This window comes from Pinus tabuliformis, chromosome 7 (genome assembly GCF_031772625.1).
Source record: "Pinus tabuliformis cultivar Carrire ecotype Pingquan chromosome 7, CPIR1, whole genome shotgun sequence".
In the NCBI taxonomy this organism is placed as follows: Eukaryota; Viridiplantae; Streptophyta; class Pinopsida; order Pinales; family Pinaceae; genus Pinus; species Pinus tabuliformis.
Genome location: NC_142293.1, coordinates 759,570,616 through 759,590,449, shown reverse-complemented (window position 1 = coordinate 759,590,449; position 19,834 = coordinate 759,570,616). Strand labels below are relative to the sequence as shown.

The window sequence follows — 19,834 nt, the reverse complement described above, 5'->3', positions numbered from 1 at the left end:
TTACAACACTTGTGGGTTCCTTCGTGTTCAGGCAATCGATGAGGTCTATGTTTTTCCAAAAATTTTCCATGGATTCCATATCTTCGGGATTACGTCCATCTAGGAATGTCGGGGGTATGAGAGGGCCGACAGAACAAATTAGAGCTACCAATTTCATTGAATTTCTTTTTTTATTTCGAATTTGTCAAACGAATTTGTCAGTATCTATGTTGCCTCTAAAAATGTTTTCAATTGATCCATTACGACTCACAACAGAAATACGTAGGAATTCGAAGGTTTCAAAACAGATAGCAAGTCTGAGAGGTTCAACAAGAACATTCCCAGTATTTCTATCACGTTCGTCGTTTCTACTGCTATGATCTGCCCAATATTCCAATCCTGAAAGAGGAATTGTCTGCTAAGATTAATTTCAATAATGACAAGTTATAGTCAACTTCCCTTGGATTCTACAGGAGGCACCCATAATGACTAAGTTCTTTAAAAGTTCACATCCTAGAGCACTAGAAACCACAACAAATTTTCACATATTGCAACTTCTCTTGTATCTATTTTCCAAATACAAAAATTTGGGTACTGTAACAACAATTCAATGACGCCACGTCCTCTGGCTCTAGGGGTTCTAGAGGAAGAGATTCCTATGAATTGAAATAGAAGAGCTAGAAAAGTCTATGAAGCTTGCCAGAACAAGCTTTAACAACCTCTTGCCCAACAATTCCACTGAACATGGTTTCCATGGAATTCAACATTGCACGGGAACCACTAGCAAAATGCTTGAGCACATTTACATTTTTATCAATTTCATTGACATCCAACTTAATCAGGTTGTTGTCACTGTAATTTAAAGCCTTTGCCACATAAATGAATCTACTTGCATCTTCCTCTGAAGTAGCAAAAGGGAAATGCCCAAATTGATGAACAAATTTATCTAGAGCTCGGAAATCCAGGTGCAAAAGTGGAGGGCAGTCAATCTCGGAGAAATCACTGAGAAGAAATTCACCAAGATTTTCAAGTGCTTCCCGAAGTGGCATAAAATTCAACATTTTGGGTTTCTTTACTTGAGTGACTATTTCACCATTGTCATAGCATTCAAAGTTGGTGGTGTCTTCCTAGATGTGGAAAGAGTATGGTCTCACATTCATAACTTTTCTTGGCCTGCCATCACTGAGCTCACTCATACCTTTAATTTCAACAAGATCCCCATCATCATTTTGGAGCCTCTCATTATCGTCCACATATGATACCAAAGTAGGATTTTCATTAGTAACAAAAGCAACAATACCTATGTGTGGTTCCTCACCATTCACATCAAACACAGTAAACTTTGGCCCAAAGTCAAATCATTGTATTCAATTGCTTTTTCCACACTTGAGTCTATAAACACCACCACTTGAAAAGAAGACAGGTGTTGTAGTGATATCTCAGATTCAGTAGAAATTGAAACTGCAACTACAGTGTTTAATTCCTGCAACTTATTACAACAAGCAATTGCCCTGTTTTTTCCAATATCAACTTCACTGAAATAAAAATTGGCAGACAAGTTGTTGATAAAAATAGAACACCCAGTTTCTTCTGTAATGTTGTTATCTGAATTATTATTGAAAGAAGTGGACTTACTAACTTTGGTTTGTTTTTCCCTGACAACCACCTTACATCCTTGAATTAGAATAAGGGAATCCTATAGTGCAGTTTAGACTAAAGTTGCTTCTACAAATTCTACAAAAGCAAATCAGGATCTACCGCTTTTCCTACTCCTAACTTGAATGCCAAAAGGTTTTATTTCCCAAAAATTCATCAACTCTTCTTCAACCTAGGAAGGAGTAATATTGAAAGGTGATTTGTCAATAAAAATAGAGCACCCGCTTCCATCTCCAGTGTTGTTAGCTGGCATATTGACAAGAGTAGAATTTGGTGAAGTAGAAATGGAAGCAGTTTATGAACGTTAAGTAGAATTTGGTTCAACCCTAGTTCTCACAAGAGGTGGTTTCTTAAGTGTAATAGTGGGTTGTGTTGCATTTATTTTAAGAATTGAAGCATAAGACTCTTTGGGTGCTTGTTGAACTACATGTGGAGTTTCTTGAGCATGAATGGGAGGTCCTCCATTATGTGCATGTTCTTCTTGAACTACAAGTGGATTTTATTGAGCATGACTGGGTGGCCCTCTATTATGAGAATTTCCAATTGTTGAATCATTTGGGCTAACTGAAACTTGTGGGACTTCGCTATGTTTCATATCATTTTCGTCATCATTTTTTTTTTCTCCCCTTCACCATTAGTGGATTTATTTCTTCCATTGGAATTCTCTGCACCCACATCTTCCTCATCTACAATTGTATTTACATTCTCAGTTGTCATATACCCACTTTGATTTTCATTCATGTCACCTCAAGGAGATCCTAACTCAACATGTTCAACATCATTTCCTTGGTTAGAACATTCTTTATTGTTAGTCTCTTTCAAGTCAATGTTCTATTTTGTTAGACATGTTGCATATGCTTCAAGATGTTTTGTTGATTCTGCAAATGATCTTTTTATTTCTTTTAGTTGTTGTAATGCTTCTCCAATTTCCTTTAAAAGTTTATATTTACGATATTCACTTAATTCCATGATTTTCAGGGTATGGACTTAACGATAGATTTGTGTTGCAAATAACGTCCAAAGGCTTGAATGGATATGATACCACTATAGCGACAAAAATTAGAGTTGTTGTGCTTTTAAATGTAAATACACAAAGGTATTGTAAATAATATTTTATTAATAAGATGAAATGTACAAGTATGTTGGAATGTTACAATGAGGGCCTTCTTATATACCTAGGCAGGTGTCCCTTCATGATTGGGCATGTCTTTTAGACATGACTTTTCACTTAACTAATGACTATTAAAATATAACTACGATTATTTATTATTTATTTGCATTTATTTAATTTTGTCTAAATTATATCCATAACAAAAGTCACATGCAAGATCAAAGACATAAGTGGCAGCCTTGTCACCTATTAAAGAAAATCCCTATCATTAGTCACTATGAGTCCAAGTCATTCATATTGGTGACTTATCATATTCTCACCACATGATGATGTGGAATTCATGATGTAATTATGTAATCATTGTAAAGAAAAAGACGTGGAAGTCCAAGAGTCATATGTGGACAAAAGAGCCATATGTAGAAGTTCAAAAGATGAATGCAATTCCAAAAGTCATGTAGAAGTTGAAAAGTCATAGAAGTCCATGAGTTATTAGGAGTTGAAAATCCAAGATTCATGAGGGTATGAAAGGTCACACCTCTAGTTATAAAAGGAGCCTCATTACTCAAGCAAATGACATTTCACCTTGGCTTCTCCCACGATGCATTAGAGAGTTAGAGATAGTACATTTGAGGAGCAAGTAGTGGCTTTAACACTCCACTATTGGAGCTAGTAGTGTTCATTGTAGTTATGTATCTTGGAACTTTTGCTTAATATATGAAGCCTTTCAGCCAACACATTTTCATGCATAGATCGTGGATGTTTTGAGACTATTCTTCTAATGTTTGTGGTTTATGTTGGCTCTCATATGTACTAAATAAATTGAACTATTTCAATGGCTTTGGTGCTTAACTTGTTGGAAATATGCTGTGATGTTTTAATGATCGTTGCGTCTATGTGGACTACTTCGCTTGATGTTTAATGATTCTTCCTTGTTATTTGCATGTGTCTTTACTTGATTAGTACTATTACTTTTCTTTTAGAGACTCACTTTCCTTCCTTGCAGTAGAAGAACCTTGATACATTAACAATTGAACATTTCACAAGGCACACTTTCTTGTTCATTCAAAAGCACATGCACACTACTCTCTCATATTGATTGCTTAGGAAAATATTTAAGTTAATGGCAGTCAGACCATATGACTGGATGGGACTCCTACACCAAATGGTGTGAGGTCTAATTGGGACCTCATAGAAGGGAGATTCCCTGTATTGTCGTGGGTTCTAGCACTTTCAATAGGAAGGCTTGTGCTAGACCTAGGGTTTATGAATAAGAATGGGAATAAATACTTCCAAGGTACTCTCTAGGTCAAGGAAAGGGAAGAGAAAGGTCTCTTATGATTTATTCCAATGAATACTAAGCTCATACAACCCTCAAAGAAGTTCCCAAGGTAAGAGAGAAAGACCTAGATTTTCCCTCTTGGAGTGGAAGTTAGGGTGATAAATTTTATGGATGAAACTCGGGTGGATGCCCACTAAACCTGGAGCACATATCCTATACCCTAAGCTTAATGTGTGAATTCTTGGATTTCTAAAAATTCACCTCCCTAAAATTTTGCTACAAGCGCTAGATTTCTGCGCTACCTTTAGGGAACTGAATTCTAGGAGGAGAAAATATGGAGAAGAGAGGAGTTGATCACCAAACTTCTTAGACTAGTGCATAGTCCTTTGGGCTATGGAGTCTTAGATGATTTAAAATTGGCCAAAACCGTCCTTAAGGAGGGTAAATATTGATGCCCTAGAAACCAACCTTTAACATTTACCCACTCAATATATATGGAGTTTTATGGAAGAAATACAAAATTCCATCCACTATGAACATTCATCATTTTCCATACAATGAATAACATATGCAATTTCTAGCCAAGAACCTTTCCAAAAATGATTTTCCACAATTAGGGCACAATAAAATTAACCTAGTTGTAACAATTCCATACATTAGACATAATTCCAAGAAAATATTCAACAAGAAGCACTTACAAGATGACAATATGATATATCCATCCACAAATCATGAGACATATCCAAAGAAGATGGAAAATTTCAGCTCCAAATGTAAAAATGCGTCTAAGAATATCCAATAGTCTCCAAAGAAAAAGTGAGTTCTTTTACAAGAGAAGAATCCAAGTGATGATGATGAGTTATCACAAATGAGACTCATCTATATTCATATGAGTCTCTTCTAATTCAATTTAGATCGATGAGCCCCCTAAGTTATAAAATAATGTGAAAATAACAAGTCTTGGTTATAAGTCAACCAAGTAGCTACCACGAGTTATGAAAAATCCATCCATAAGTGAGCCAAACTGATGATGTAATGATGAAAAAGGGCCATTGGAGGGCCTTGTTGAGTCCTCTAGGTGCCATGATGAGTGAGAGGGCCCTAATTTTCCATGTAAGTCATCATGTGGGTCCTCAAGTGGGTGTAGGGCACAAATACTGGTCTCATGGGTCTCTAGGGAAATATAAGCCTATAGATTGCTCCAAATGAGGGCATTGATGATGGAGATTTCCCTCTTATGTATCAAGGGTGAAACAAACCTCCTCTGGGCCTTGGATAAAATGTCAAACCATGTGTACACTACTAAGCCATCTGGGGGGCAAGGTTAGTCTAAGTGCATCATCTCATGAATAATGTGGGGCAATGAACAAGCCGTTGAAGGTGCTGAGGGTGCCCATGAGATGAGATATTTCTCTATCACATGACGGAGTCCCATGGCTCTCAAGGCATCCCCTACAAGTGTCAATATGATCCTCTTGTGGGATTAGGCCCTTGTTAAGTTTCCCAGCCCATGATGAAACCACTTTCCAATTACATATAAGATCTAATGCATCTCCTAACTATTAGGTATGATAATTCACTAGTGCATCTAAGTGAACCAAGATTGTTAGTTAAGGGCTCAAATGGGACTTCATAATGGGATTTCCTTCTAAATTTGGGGTTTTGAGCATGTAATATTGTTACCTCCCTAGGTAGGAGTGGCTAATAAACAACCCTATTAGGTGTTCCCATACTATAAATGGAAAGACATGTCCAAGGTACATCCTTCAAGTGGTAGGTGTCATGTAGATAATGATGAGGTGGATTGGGACACAGGGGTCTCAAGGCCAAATTCCATGGGTTCAACAGTGATAATGATGGGGGATGTCCATATACTTTAGGATATAGATGTAGGAGGGAGCAATAATTTTGCATGAGTTACCCCAGCCTTTGTTTTTCCACCCTTCTTCATTTTCCTTTTTCCTTTTCTTGATTTTTCTTTATTATACTACTCGGGGATCCAGGAGATGAGAGCATGTTATGTATGATAAAGTATTCATTACCCCTTTAAGGTGGGGCATTTCGTTGCCCACCAAGGGTTGGGACATGCATGGGTTCCTTAATGATGCAAGGGGCACTCAAGGAGCCCTAGGAACAATAATGATGACCTTAATGATAAAAGGGTAGAGCTCATGTTTGGCTTTTGCCCACGTGCTAGATTTTATTTTCACGACCACCTTTTACATTTTATAGTATTGGCCATGATATTATTTTATCTTTTTTTTTAGTTGCATCAATCTCTGGGGAAACATTCTAGGCCCACCCAGATATGTGGACAAGGGGAGGGGGAGTACCAAAGCCTTGTGGACCCAGTGGTCATGTGGAACTAGTGAGGAAGATGACAAAACATGGCATGTAATGTGTGGAGGGTGGTGAAAAATATGAAATGGGAAAACCAAACTGCGCTTCCAATATCAAGGTTTCCCTAATAGTGCCCATCCCGAAGCTATTAGCTAGTAGGGGAGATCTCATGGGACTAGGGTTGAGGATTAACTCCCCATTTAAGGTGAGGGAACAAGAATACAGCCGAAACCCTTCCTTCTTCCAAGTGACCCAATAACCCATTCCCAAGTATGCCCAAGGAAAAACAAGCATGTGCACTCAATTTCACAATGAAATACATGTCTTTAGGATTGGATACCCCACCTTCAAACAAACGATCTTGACATATTTTGTCCACTATGGTTTGAGAGGATGCCACATTAACCCCATTACTAATGGAAAAGGGGATAACCACATGACCATGATAAAAATACTCTAGAGGAGTTGAGTTGTATCTCATATTAAGGGTTGCATGGGTTAAATTTACCCTGTAATTGACTATTGGGATATGTTATAATCAACCCACTAGGAGGAAAAGCGGTTCCATTCTATTGGAGTGCATTTTGTTCCTTTGATGAGCATAATAGTTGAGAGTGGATAGAGGGAGAGAACAAATAGAGAGGGTTTGTGTTCTGTAGTAGCACATGGGCCAGAGGTCTCACTCCTTCATATTTGCTTCCATTTCCATTCAGAGAAAGAGAGAGAAAATTAACCTCACCTTCTAGCTGGGTTCTCTCCCAAAAGGGTGTCCTCGGTCATATCTTGTGTTATTGTGGTTTTGTGAATGATTGTTCTATTTTATACTTTTTGCATATTTATTTTTTGCATTCATATGCAGTAAAAAATAGCTTAATAATTCCATAATCTAAGGATAAATTAACCCTCATAGTATATATTTTGGAGTTCAAAAATTTTCTTTATCAGAGCTATTATGACAAACTATCAAATTGAATATCCACGACAATTTATAGATCATATTGGTATCAAACCATGTTTCTTTGGGTCCATTATGGGGATTTGCAGGGGATCCATACTAGTTTAAGAAGAATGTCGTAAAACCCCAGCCATGGTCGATGAATCTACCAATAACCCTGGATTTCGAACAGAGGAGAGGTTCTCAACATTGGAAGAGTAGGTTGTATAAATCAGCCGCAATATGAAACTCCTTATAGTGGCTCTAAAAAATAGGATTGGAATTGGAGAAGATAGAGGTTCTGACTAATAGGTTAGATTAGAGGTAAATATGGGGGATTGAGAAGAACCAGAGAAGGAGTCTAGGATAGAACTATAAATAGAAAAACCCAATTTGAGTGTCATGAATCATTCACAGTCCTTGTTCAAGATAGAAGAAAAGTTCAACATCAAGACATATCAAGGTGAGATTGACATTTTGAAATTAAATCAGTGCTTGTAGTAGTTATAAGCCTATTTTAATGTTTATCACATAAATGAAGGACATAAAATTTCATTCACTTCTTTGAAACTAAAGGGTCATGCCTTGACCTGGTGGGAAATCCATATGAAATCCCTAAGGTTGGAGGGGAATCCTTTAGTGACTTAAGTGGGAGGATTTTAAAACTCTCATAAATTCCTAGTTCTACCCTATCAAGTATGTAGAGGACCAAAGGATCCGATGGAATTACTTCAGGTAAAGATAGGGGTTGACTATATAGGAGTACACCATATAATTAAGGAATATGGAAATAATGTTGGGTATCTCTCCCAAGAACCCATACATACTCCTCAAGTGTCTAGGGGGTCTACACAACCATTTGCAGAAGCAAGTGATGTTTTTCAAATCCAAAATGTTGGATGTGACTTGTGTATAAACACAATTGATCCAAAATGGATCCAAGAACTCTCTAAGTCTTCAAAAATAGTTTAAAAGATCAAAACAAGCGCATGGGAAGAACCCTTAGAAACATCGGAAAACACTATCGGGAGGCGAAAAACACAAGAAAATAGTGAAAACAGAGCTATTAGTAGCTTGAATAGTGAATGCATAGGAGCCGTCGGTTCTGGCCAATCAACGGTCCAGATCTTATCGGCAAAGGTTATCGGAGGTTATCGACAGAGACCATATGGAACTTGTGATGGTGATCGGCGGAGTCAACGAGGATCATTGATCAAGCGCGTAGATTGATGGCCCACGTTGCATCGTAGAATCGAAATCGGCAAACACAATGGAGTAGGGCTATATGCACACACACACACACACACACACACACACACACACATATATATATGCGATACGATTATCAGGACTCGATGGATATATAAACACTATTTTATAAGATTTGAGATTCGTCAACTGGCATTTTTAATGTAATTCCATGTATTTCGTTTATTAAATGAAATACAAAGGGAAGCACTGATGCGATAAAACCCAGACCTGAAGGGGTTTGGGAATGAAAATGAATAATATTTCAAATCCGCCCAAAGCCATTTTTACGGGATTTTTAGTGTTTTTACATATTTTCAAAATGCAAAGGAAATCCATGAAATAGGTGGGATTTCGGGAGGAACAAAGCGGTAAGTGGTTTGGGCCAGGCTCCGCTTGAGCCCATACATTGGCTACCACGTGTCGAGGCCGAGGAGAGAGAAAACAACCCTCATTGGGTAGTTAACCTCCGTACGGAAGGGACGCCTGAAATAGACCACAGCCGTTGGATTTGGATCTCCTAGATCAACGGTGGAGATGTGATATCGCTACAAAGGTGGATCCGATAGGAGTTATAAAACAGATTCATAATATTTCAAATCCGATGAACAGTGTTTTGGAGGATTTTCTGTGTTTTTGCAGTGTTTCTCTGTGTTAACAGAAAAAACCAATTTTGGGATCTCAAAGGTCCAATGACCCATTCTGTTACAGTACAGGTGGCCACCATCCCTGAAAGTGTTTAGCAATGATTGCTAATTCTCAGAGGGGGATCTGAGCAGACAGAGATTGGGAAGCCAAAGAGCCTGAGAAAGAGAATGAATAGACAGCGCAGATTGGCTTTAAAAGCCACAGACCAACAGAAACAAAGACAGGCAGTATTGAAGGCAGTGCTGAGACAGAGCAACAGAGATAGAGAGTCTGTGAGGAGAGTCTGTGTAGTCAGAAGAGAATTGGGGGATCCAAGTAAAGCCTTATTGTTTGGTATCTGTTGTGTGGGGCTCAAATTGAGCTCACTGTTGTAAAACTCTGTTTGAAGACATAATAGAAAGGTCACCATTGAATGCTGGACCAGGAGATGTAGCCCAGGAGTGTGGGGTGAACTCTTTATTAAACTTGCTGTGTTTATGTGTGTTATCTATTATGTTTCTTTTTACTGCTTCATTGTCTATGTATTTCGTAATCTTATCGATCCATTGCAAAAGGTAACATAGGAAAATCCATGCACATGAGTCTGTAATACCTTAATAATTTTCTTGGATCTCATTATCAGATCAAGTGGTATCAGAGCTTTAGGTTGCTAAGGTTAGACAAGCTTGTGCAGGATTGGTGAATGATAACTAGGTCAAAGCTCAAATTAGGAGAAGGAGAATTGGTTGAGACTAACCCAGAAATAGGAAGAGTCTATCCTAGGAGGAAAATGGCAAAATAAAATCCCTTGGAATCAGAATCTCAGTTCATGGACAATTTCATGACCATGAGAGCCATGGTAGAAGAGATGTATCGAGAATTTAAGAAAGGTTGAAGTGAAGATTCTTCAACCTCCAAACAAGACAAAGGAACAGAGGAGCCTCTTCTAGATGGCCATTCTGAAGGCAAAGGGAAAGGAAAAGAGCCTCCTCTAACAATATCTCCTTCTAGCCATTTGATTAAATTAGATGTAAGATTTGATTTGCCAATATATGATGGATAATTAAATGCAGAAAAGCTAGATAACTGGATTAGATAGAATGATGTATATTGCAGGGTGCAGAACATCAATTCAGAAAGGAGATAGATTCAGCTGGCCAACCTTCGCCTTGGAGGAACTGCCCTAGTGTGGTGGGAAGGAAAGACCCAAGCTGATTTGAAGAAGCATGGTAAAATTCTTTCTACCTGGAGTGAATTTGTCTTTGCCATTAAAAAAAATTCTATCCACTAGCTTATATGCAGCAAGCCATGATGAGTTGGAAAACTCTTCTCTAATTAAAGGGGCAAAGTGTACAAAGATATACCCAGGAATTTAGAAAAAGAGCTTTAATTTTAGGCATTTCTCTAGACTCACCTGAAACTTTGCTGAAGTATATAGGTGGTCTACACAATTATTTGAGGCACACCATTCTCATGTTTAACCCTACTAGCATAGATGAGGTATCTGTTCAAGCTACACATCTAGAGGCTAGAGGCAAGAATGTGAACCCAAAGATAGGGGGATCATCAAAACCCACTGCAAGCAAGAACAAGGAAAAATAGGAAGCAGAAATGGAAAGAGAGGAAGACAGACGTTGTATAGAAAGACAAACCTTCATGCACTCACTACAAGAAGGATGGACATGATGATGAACATCCCTGGTCTTTGCATCTGGAGCTGAAACCCAAGAAATTCGATGGCAAGAAGAAGAAGACTGTTGCTGCTATTCAGAAAGATTTGGGGTCAAACTTAGGTGATGAAACAACAGTCACAGCTACAGGTATAAAAGGTAAAAATTCTGAAGCATCTACTAGTAATTCTACACAATCTATCGATAATGAAGAAAATGAGAGGAAAAGACATGAGCTTTTTCATATTAGAGTTATTTCCAAGCATCAAAAGATTGATAGTTTATTTGATAGTGGCTCACAAGTAAACTTGATTTCTGAAGCAGTTGTAAAGAAATTGGGACTACTAACCACACCTCACAAGAATCCATATCCATTAGGTTGGGTATGTGATAAAGCAAAGCTACAAGTGACTAGACAATGTAAACTTAGGTTTGATTTTGGGTCAACATTTGTAGATGAGGTTGAGTTAGATATAGTTCCCTTGGATATATGTGGTATTGTTTTAGGAAGTCCTTACTTGTATGATAGAAAAACCATTTTCTATAGCGTTGAAAATAAGTATCAACTCACAAAATATGGAATAGAATATATTGTAAGAGCTCATCAGCTCAAAAATAATTACACTCTCATTAACTCAGGGAAGGTGAAAAGAATTGTAAACTCATGCAAGAAATTTTTACTAATGGTTGTAAAGGAAAAGAAACCTGATAAAACCAATGTATTTGAAGGCTGTGATGCTAAACAACGAGCTGATTTAGAAAAAGTTGTTTCAGAATATGATATCCTATTTCAAGAACCTAAAGGCCTGCCACCCAAAAGGGAAATAGTACATGATATTAATTTGCAGAAAGATGCTCCATTGCCTAACATCAGAATGTACAGGTTATCCGCTTTAGAGAATGCAGAGATCAAGAAGCAGGTACAGGAGCTGCTTGAAAAAGGATTCATAAAGGCAAGCACATCACCTTGCGGATCTCCAATCATGTTGGTGAGAAAGAAAGATGGTTCGTGGAGGATGTGCATTGATTACAAAGCGCTAAATAAAATAACGATCAAGAATCGTTATCCCCTTCCTCGCATTGATGATCTATTGGATCAGTTGAAAGAAGTTGTTTACTTTTCCAAGTTGGACTTGCGTAGTGGCTACCATCAGGTCAGAGTAGCAGAACAAGATGCATGGAAGACTGCTTTCAAAACAAAGCAAGGGCTGTATGAATGGCTAGTTATGCCTTTTGGCTTAACTAATTCTCCTGCCACTTTCATGAAAGTTATGGATGATGTATTCAGGCCTTTTATTGATGATTTTGTAATTGTATATTTAGATGACATTCTTGTTTTTAGTAAAACATGGGAAGAACATTTGAAGCATGTAAAGCAGAGTTTTGATGTTTTGAAAAAAGAAAATCTCTATGTTAAGTTATCAAAAATGTGAATTTGGCAAAACATCTTTGAATTATTTGGGTCATATTGTAGGGGGTGTTGAATTGAAGATAGATCCCTCTAAGGCTGAAGTCATTGTGAACTGGCCTAAACCCAAATCTACTACAGAAGTTAGAAGCTTCCTAGGAGCATCACAGTATTGGAGAAAGTTTATTGCTAACTTTTCCCTAATTGTAGCTCCCTTACATGCTTTGACAGGATTGAACAAGGTATTTCAGTGGGGAGGCAAACAACAGAAAGCCTTTGACACCTTGAAAGAAAAAATTAGTACAGCACCAGTACTAGCATTACTAGATCTTCAAAGACCATTTGAGATCGAAACACATGTTAGTGGCTATGCCATGGGAGCAGTGTTGATGCAACATGGTAAACCCATATGCTACCGTTCTGAGACATTTAATTCTGCAGTAGTTAATTATCGCACATACGATAAAGAATTGTATGCATTAGTACAGAGTGTGAAAAAGTGGAAACATTACCTATTGGGCAAATAAATAGTTATACATACTGATCATCAACCACTCCATTATTTACACTCACAAACTAAATTGCAGCAATCAAGACACTATAGGTGGATGGGTTTTCTACAACAGTTTCATCTAGTCATCAGGTATAAGAAATGCATACACAATAAAGTTGCAGATATGTTTCAAGACCAATCATAAATGCATCTACTATACTTAAACATAACTCAATATTGCATGAAAGCTACATTGAACAATATGCTCAAGATATATATTTTAAAGATGTATGTGCAACTCTAAGTCATGGAAAACAAGTAGAAGAATTGGATTATCATGTTAAGGACCAACTCTTATATCATTTGGGAAAGTTATGCATTCCTTAAACTGGAAGAGTTAACATAATCTGGGAAGCACATACTTCTCTAATATCAGGGCATTTTGGTGTAAGTAAAACAGTTGCACAGATTTTGTTATTGGCCAAGAATGCATGAAACAATTTCTAGATATATTAAAGGGTGTACCATGTGTGCTAAGAGCAAGCCCAACAATAGAAAACTAGGCTTGTACACTCCACTTCCAGTTCCTTCTCATCCTTGGGAAAGTGTTTCCATGGAATTTGTTAGGGGACTGCCAAAATCTAGAAAAGGTCATGACTATTTATATGTTATTGTGGACAGGTTCAACAAAATGTGTATTTTAATACCTTGTAACAAGCAAATTATAGCTGAACAAACAACGAAGTTGTTCTTTCAGCATATATGGGTTCATTTTGGGTTACCCACTTCTATTGTATCTGATCGAGATTCCCGTTTTGTTGGGAAGTTTTGGTCAAGTCTATGGGAGTTGATGGACACCAGACTAAAGAAGAGCACAACCTTTCATCCACAAATAGATGGTCAAACAGAGGTGGTCAACAGGACACTGATCTAGTTGCTCAAGGGTTATTATAGCAAGCATCCCAAGCTTTGGGATGAACATTTGTGTTATGTGCAACATGCTTACAACCGTGCTAAGCACTCTTCTACAAAGAGATCTCCTTTTGAGACTTGTTTTGGTTTTACACCAAGGTCTCCCTTGGATTTTGTCTTTGAAAAGGACATAGCAGTTGATGGACACAGTGATGTGGACAAAGAAACCAGGTTCATTGAATAGATCCAAGAAATTCACCAAGCAGTGCAGGAACAGGTTGAAAAGAGCCAAGCCAAGTACAAGGCAAGGCATGATAAGCATTGGATGGAGCATAGCTTCCAAGTTGGTGATCAAGTCTGGTTGTATATTAGCAAGGATAGAATGCAAGGTGAAGGAAAGAAGTTGAAGCCAATAAGGTATGGGCCTTTTAAGATACTTGAGAAAATTGGTGAAAATGCTTTTCACCTTGATTTGCCAGCGTACATGCACATCTATTCAGTGGTAAATGCAGAAAATTTAAGACTGTTTGAACCTTCATTGATTAAAGACCTTGAAGAGCGAAGTCAATTTCCTTCCGTTGATGATCTGTTGCCTGAATATCTCAATGAGTTGCAGGAATATACAGTTCTGTACAGGAAGGTGAGAACTACGCACCAAGGGGATATTGAGTACCTCAGAATTGGACTCAAAGGTTCAAAACTGAGCAATGCACGATGGATGGAAAATGGGCAAGTGAGGGAGCTGTATCCTCACTTGATTGATGCTTAAAAACCAACTTTTGGTGGTCCAAAAGCCTTTTTCAGTGGGAAGGCATGATCCAAAATGGATCCAAGAACTCTCTAAGTCTTCAAAAATCGTTTAAAAGATCAAAACAAACGCATGGGAAGAACCCTTAGAAACATCGGAAAACACTATTGGGAGGCGAAAAACACAAGAAAATAGTGAAAACAGAGCTATCGGCGGCTTGAACAGTGAATGCACAAGAGCCGTCGGATCTGGCCGATCAACGGTCCAGATCCGATCGGAAAATCGCAATCGGCAAAGGCTATCGGCAGAGACCATATGGAACTTGCGATGGCAATCAGCGGAGTCAACGAGGACCGTCGATCAAGCGCGTAGATTGACGGCCCACGTTGCATCGCAGAATCACAATCGACAAACACAATGGAGCGGGGCTATATGCACACACACACACATATATATGCGATGCGATTAGCCGGACCGATGGATATATAAATGCTATTTTATAAGATTTGAGATCCGTGAATTGGCATTTTTAATGTATTTCCATGTATTTTGTTTATTAAACGAAATACAAAGGGAAGTGTCGATGCGATGAAACCTAAACCCGAAGGGGTTTGGGAATGAAAATGAATAATATTTCAAATCTTCCCAAAGCCATTTTTACAGGATTTTTTAGTGTTTCTACGTATTTTCAAAAAATGCAAAGGAAATCCACGAAACAGGTGGGATTTCAGGAGGAACAAAATGGTAAGTGGTTTGGGCCGGGCTCTGCCTGAGCCCATACATTGGCTGCCACGTGTCCAGGCCGAGGAGAGAGAAAACCACCCACATCAGGTGGTTAACCTCCGTACGGAAGGGACGCCTAAAATAGACCACAGCCGTTCTGGATCTCCCAGATCAATGGTGGAGATGTGATATCATTACAAAGGTGGACCCGATAGGAGTTATAAAGCAGATTCATAATATTTCAAATCCGATGAACAATTTTTTGGAGGATTTTCCGTGTTTTTGAAGCGTTTCTCTGTGTTAACAGAAAACGATCAATTTTGGGATTTCAAAGGTCCGATGACCCATTCTGTTACAATACAGGTGGCCACCATCCTTGAAAGCGTTTAGAAATGATTGCTAACGCCCAGAGGGGGATTGAGCAGACAGAGGTCGGAAGCCAAAGATCCCGAGAAGGAGAATGAACAGACAACGTAGATTGGCTTTAAAAGCCACAGTCTGAAAATAAACAAAGACAGGCAGTATTGAAGGCAGTGCTGAGACAGAGAAACAGAGATAGAGAGTCAGTGAGGAGAGTTTGTGTACTCAGAAGAGACTTGGGGGATCCAAGTAAAGCCTTATTGTTTGGTATCTGTTGTGTGAGGCTCAAATTGAGCTCACTGTTGTAAAACTCTGTTTGAAGACATAATAGAAAGGTCACCACTGATGGCTGGACCAGGAGATGTAGCCCAGGAGTGTAAGGTGAACTCCTTATTAAATTTGTTGTGTTTATGTGTGTTATCTATTATGTTTCTTTTTACTGCTTCATTGTCTATGTATTTCGCAATCTTATCGATCCATTGCACAAAGTAACATAGGCAAATCCATGCACATGAGTCTGTAATACCTTAATAATTGTCTTAGATCTCATTATCAGATCAATAATACTTGGAAAAAATAGGCTAAAAGAAAGGGAAATAAAATGGGTCTATGTAGAAGGAACACCAGGAAGATTCCAAAGAAGGGAGGAAGAAATGGAAAGGGGGAAAGGACCAAAAGACAAAAACCACAACACACTACTGCAAAGATCCCAACAGTCACTGCAACCATTGTAACATTGATGGTCATACAGAGGAGAAGTGTTGGAAACTACATTTAGAGATCAACTTGAAGAACCAGAAGAAAGACAGGAAGAAGAAAAATCTCATGGTCACAAATCCAATCAATTAGGTGGAAAACAACTCAGACATGGATGAGAAGATTTCCTGCATATCAACGGAGAAGGGGGTGAATCTAAGTAGCCTTTTGCAAGAGGAAGAGAAGGAGACGATCAAACTCTTCCATATCAAGATACAGGTTGAGAAGATGAAAATTGATGCTCCTTTCGACTTAGAAAAACAAATGAATCTCATTTCAGTAGAGCTAGTCAACAAAATGGGATTGGAAGTTTGTGATCGTCTAAGCTCGTATCCATTGGGAGGGGTAAATTAGGGTGCAGAAATAAAGGTAACCAAAAAATGCAAAAATCAAATTTGTTATCAATGTTGACTTTGTTGATAAAGAAGAACTGGATGTAGTTCCACTTCATGTATGTTGAGTGGTGTTTATAAGTCCCTATATGTACATGTGGGGTGCAATCTTCATGCGGAGAGCCAACTAGTACAACCTCATCAAGGATGAAAAATCCTTCACCATCAACATGCACATTGACAAGTGCAAAATTTTGTTGGTAAGTGCCAATCAAGCCAAGAAATTGATCAGTTCTAGTAAGAAGTATGTTTTACTATTTTGAAGAGAAAAACAACATGTAGAAGAGTTTGTGACAACAAAGTCATAGATGGATGGGTGTACTAAGGAATAGAAAAAAAAAGTGGAAGAGTTTCTCTAAGAATACAAGAGCATGTTCTAGGAGCCTAATGGGATATCATCCAAGAGGGAAGTGGAGCAGGAGATGTAGTTGTTGTGGGACTCTTCTTTGCCAAACATTGGGATGCACATGCAATCCATTATAGAAGCAAACAAGGTGAAGAAGCAATTGCAATAGTTGTTGGAATAGGGTGTCATTCAGCCAAGTACCTCACCATGTTGGTCACCCATCATAATTGTACCAAAGAAGGATGGGACTTGGTAGATGTGTATTAATTACAAGGCATTAAACAAAATTGTGCTCAAGAATAGGTATCCCTTGTCCAGGATAGGTGATTTGTTGGACCAGTTTCGACAAGAAAAATACTTCACCGAGTTGGACTTAAAGTTAGGTTATCACCAAGTTTTAGTTAGAGAAGAATGGAACATTGCATTCAAAATAGGCAAGGTTTGTATGAGTGGTTAGTTATGTCATTTGGCCTATGCAATGTACCAAATCTACTCACTAGATTAATGAATGATACGCCACACCCTTTTATAGATTCATTTGTCATTGTTTATTTGGATGATATATTGGTATACAATGCTACTTGGGAGGAGCACATCTCACATTTAATGTAGTTGCTAGAGACATTGAAGAAGCACTAGCTTCCGGAAAATATTAGGAAATGTTAGTTTGCATAATAGTCTTTGGTGTATTTAGGATATGTGATAGGTGGAGAAGAGTTGAAGATAGATCTTGCCAATATGGAGGCCAACATGAAGTGACCAATGCATACTAGTATTTCTAAGGTAAGGAGTTTTGTTGGGGCAACAAAATATCACTGGAAATTCATAGCCTCATTTTCACTAGTAGCAGCACCACTTGATGCCATAACAATGAGAAATAAGAGTTTCCATTGGGGAAAGGGTTAATGATAAGGCCTCTGAGGAGTTAAAGCAAAAAGTAAATCATGCACTTGCTTTTACATTATCGAACTTGCAATAGCACTTTGAAGTGGAGAGAGATGCGAGTGGCTATGTTATGTGAGCGGTGTTGATGCAGGGAGGAAGACATGTATGCTACCATTCTAAAGTATTTGATTGGGTAACTCTCGACTACCTTACCTATGACAAGGAACTCTATGTTGTGCTACACATTATGAAAAATTGGAAACACTATTTGATGGGAAAGAAGATATTAATTCACATAGATCACTAGCCACTACAATACCTGCAAGCTAGGAGTAAGTTACAACATCCAAAACATTACAAGTGGATGGGGTTTTTACAACTGTTTCTTTTAGTGATCAAGTACAATAAGGGAAGCAAAAATGAGTTGACCAACATGCTTTCAAATCCGCCCACACCAAATAACACACCTTTGGAAACTCTTATGCTCATGGATCATTTCACCCTTGATGCACATAGAAAGGCATACACAAAGGATGAGGATTTAATGGAGGTGTTTCAACAATTGTGGAGCTAGAGTCATCTGCGTGACGGTGACAACGCAATTGAATACCATATCGAGAATGGTTTACTCTATAGGTTGGAGAAGTTATGTGTTCCTAAAGGTGAGCCACTATAATTGATTAGAGAGGCTCACACCTCCAAGTTTCTAGGGTATATTTTTTGGTATAGGAAAGATAGTGGTCGAAACAGAGTATGTAAGAAGATGTAGTTAGGTTCATAAGAGGATATATGTTTTGCTTATCATCAAGCCTAATAACATGAAACAGGGTCCATACCATTCCCTTACTTGTATCCATTCATCATTGGGAAAGAATTTCCATGGACTTTGTGGGAGGTTAACCAACAACCTGAAAGGGACATGACTACTTTTTTGTGGTAGTTGATAGGGTCAATAAGATGTGCATTCTCATGCCCTATAAAAGGACCATCAACAGGAAAGAAACAACAAATTTTTTCTTTGAACATGTCTCGGTGCACTTTGGAATTCCAAGGAGAATTGTTTCAGGCAGGGATACAAGATTTCCCAGTCCATTTTTTAATACATCATGGGAGAAGATGGACATGAAGTTAAAGAGGTCTACAAAATTCCATGCATGCATATATGGGAAAACAAAAGTAGTCAATGGGACTTTGGTGCATTTTTTTAGGGGTTACAATTAGAAGCATCCGAAGATGGGATGAAAATATGGTATATATAATCTTCATTTTTTTCAAAGGTCATCCACCGATCGAAATAGTCGCAGCTGGAAAGCCCTTGGAAGGGTGGCAACACACTATCGGGAGGTTTAAACACTTCAAAAGATACAAAGAAAAAAACCTTTCAGCAGGCGTAAACCCAACAATGCATAGTCACCGCCCGATCTTTTCGATCAATGGCCCAGATCAAATCGGCGAATCGTAGATCGGGAAGACTAGGGGGCAGGGCCTTTACATATAGCGATATGCGATTGCGATCAAATCACATCACTGTATCGCATCGGCGGAGGTAAGCTGGCGGGGTAAACGTGGACCAAGTGGGACTGTGATTTGCGATCAGTGATGAAGGATCACTATCAGAGGTAATTGGCACCATACCAAGGGTCAGAGCGTCCACTTCGCATTGCAGGATTGCAAATCGGCGTATCGCAATGGCGCTTCACCAAGGGTCGGGACCTTTCACACATACGTATTTGCGATGCAATAACCGGACCTGACAGTTATATAACACTCTATTGCATATTATTTCAGGTCCGTGCTAAGGCCTTTTTTAGTGGTTTTTGGTGTATTTTCGTTGCATGAGCAAAATAAAAAGGGAAGCCGGGTTTGCGATATGCGATAAGACACGAACTCGAAAGGGTCTGGGAAGTAATATTTTATTAAGGTTGAGGTCCGCAAGGGCCGCTTTTTCCCATTTTTTAATGTTTTTC

At 38.5% G+C, this 19,834-nt stretch overlaps 1 pseudogene; it reads right to left on the bottom strand.

The window, feature by feature from the left end:
- Positions 1 to 246: 246 nt before the first annotated feature.
- The window catches only part of LOC149249745 (ubiquitin-activating enzyme E1 2-like), a 46,564-nt pseudogene continuing 26,976 nt past the window's right edge, over positions 247 to 19,834 (bottom strand).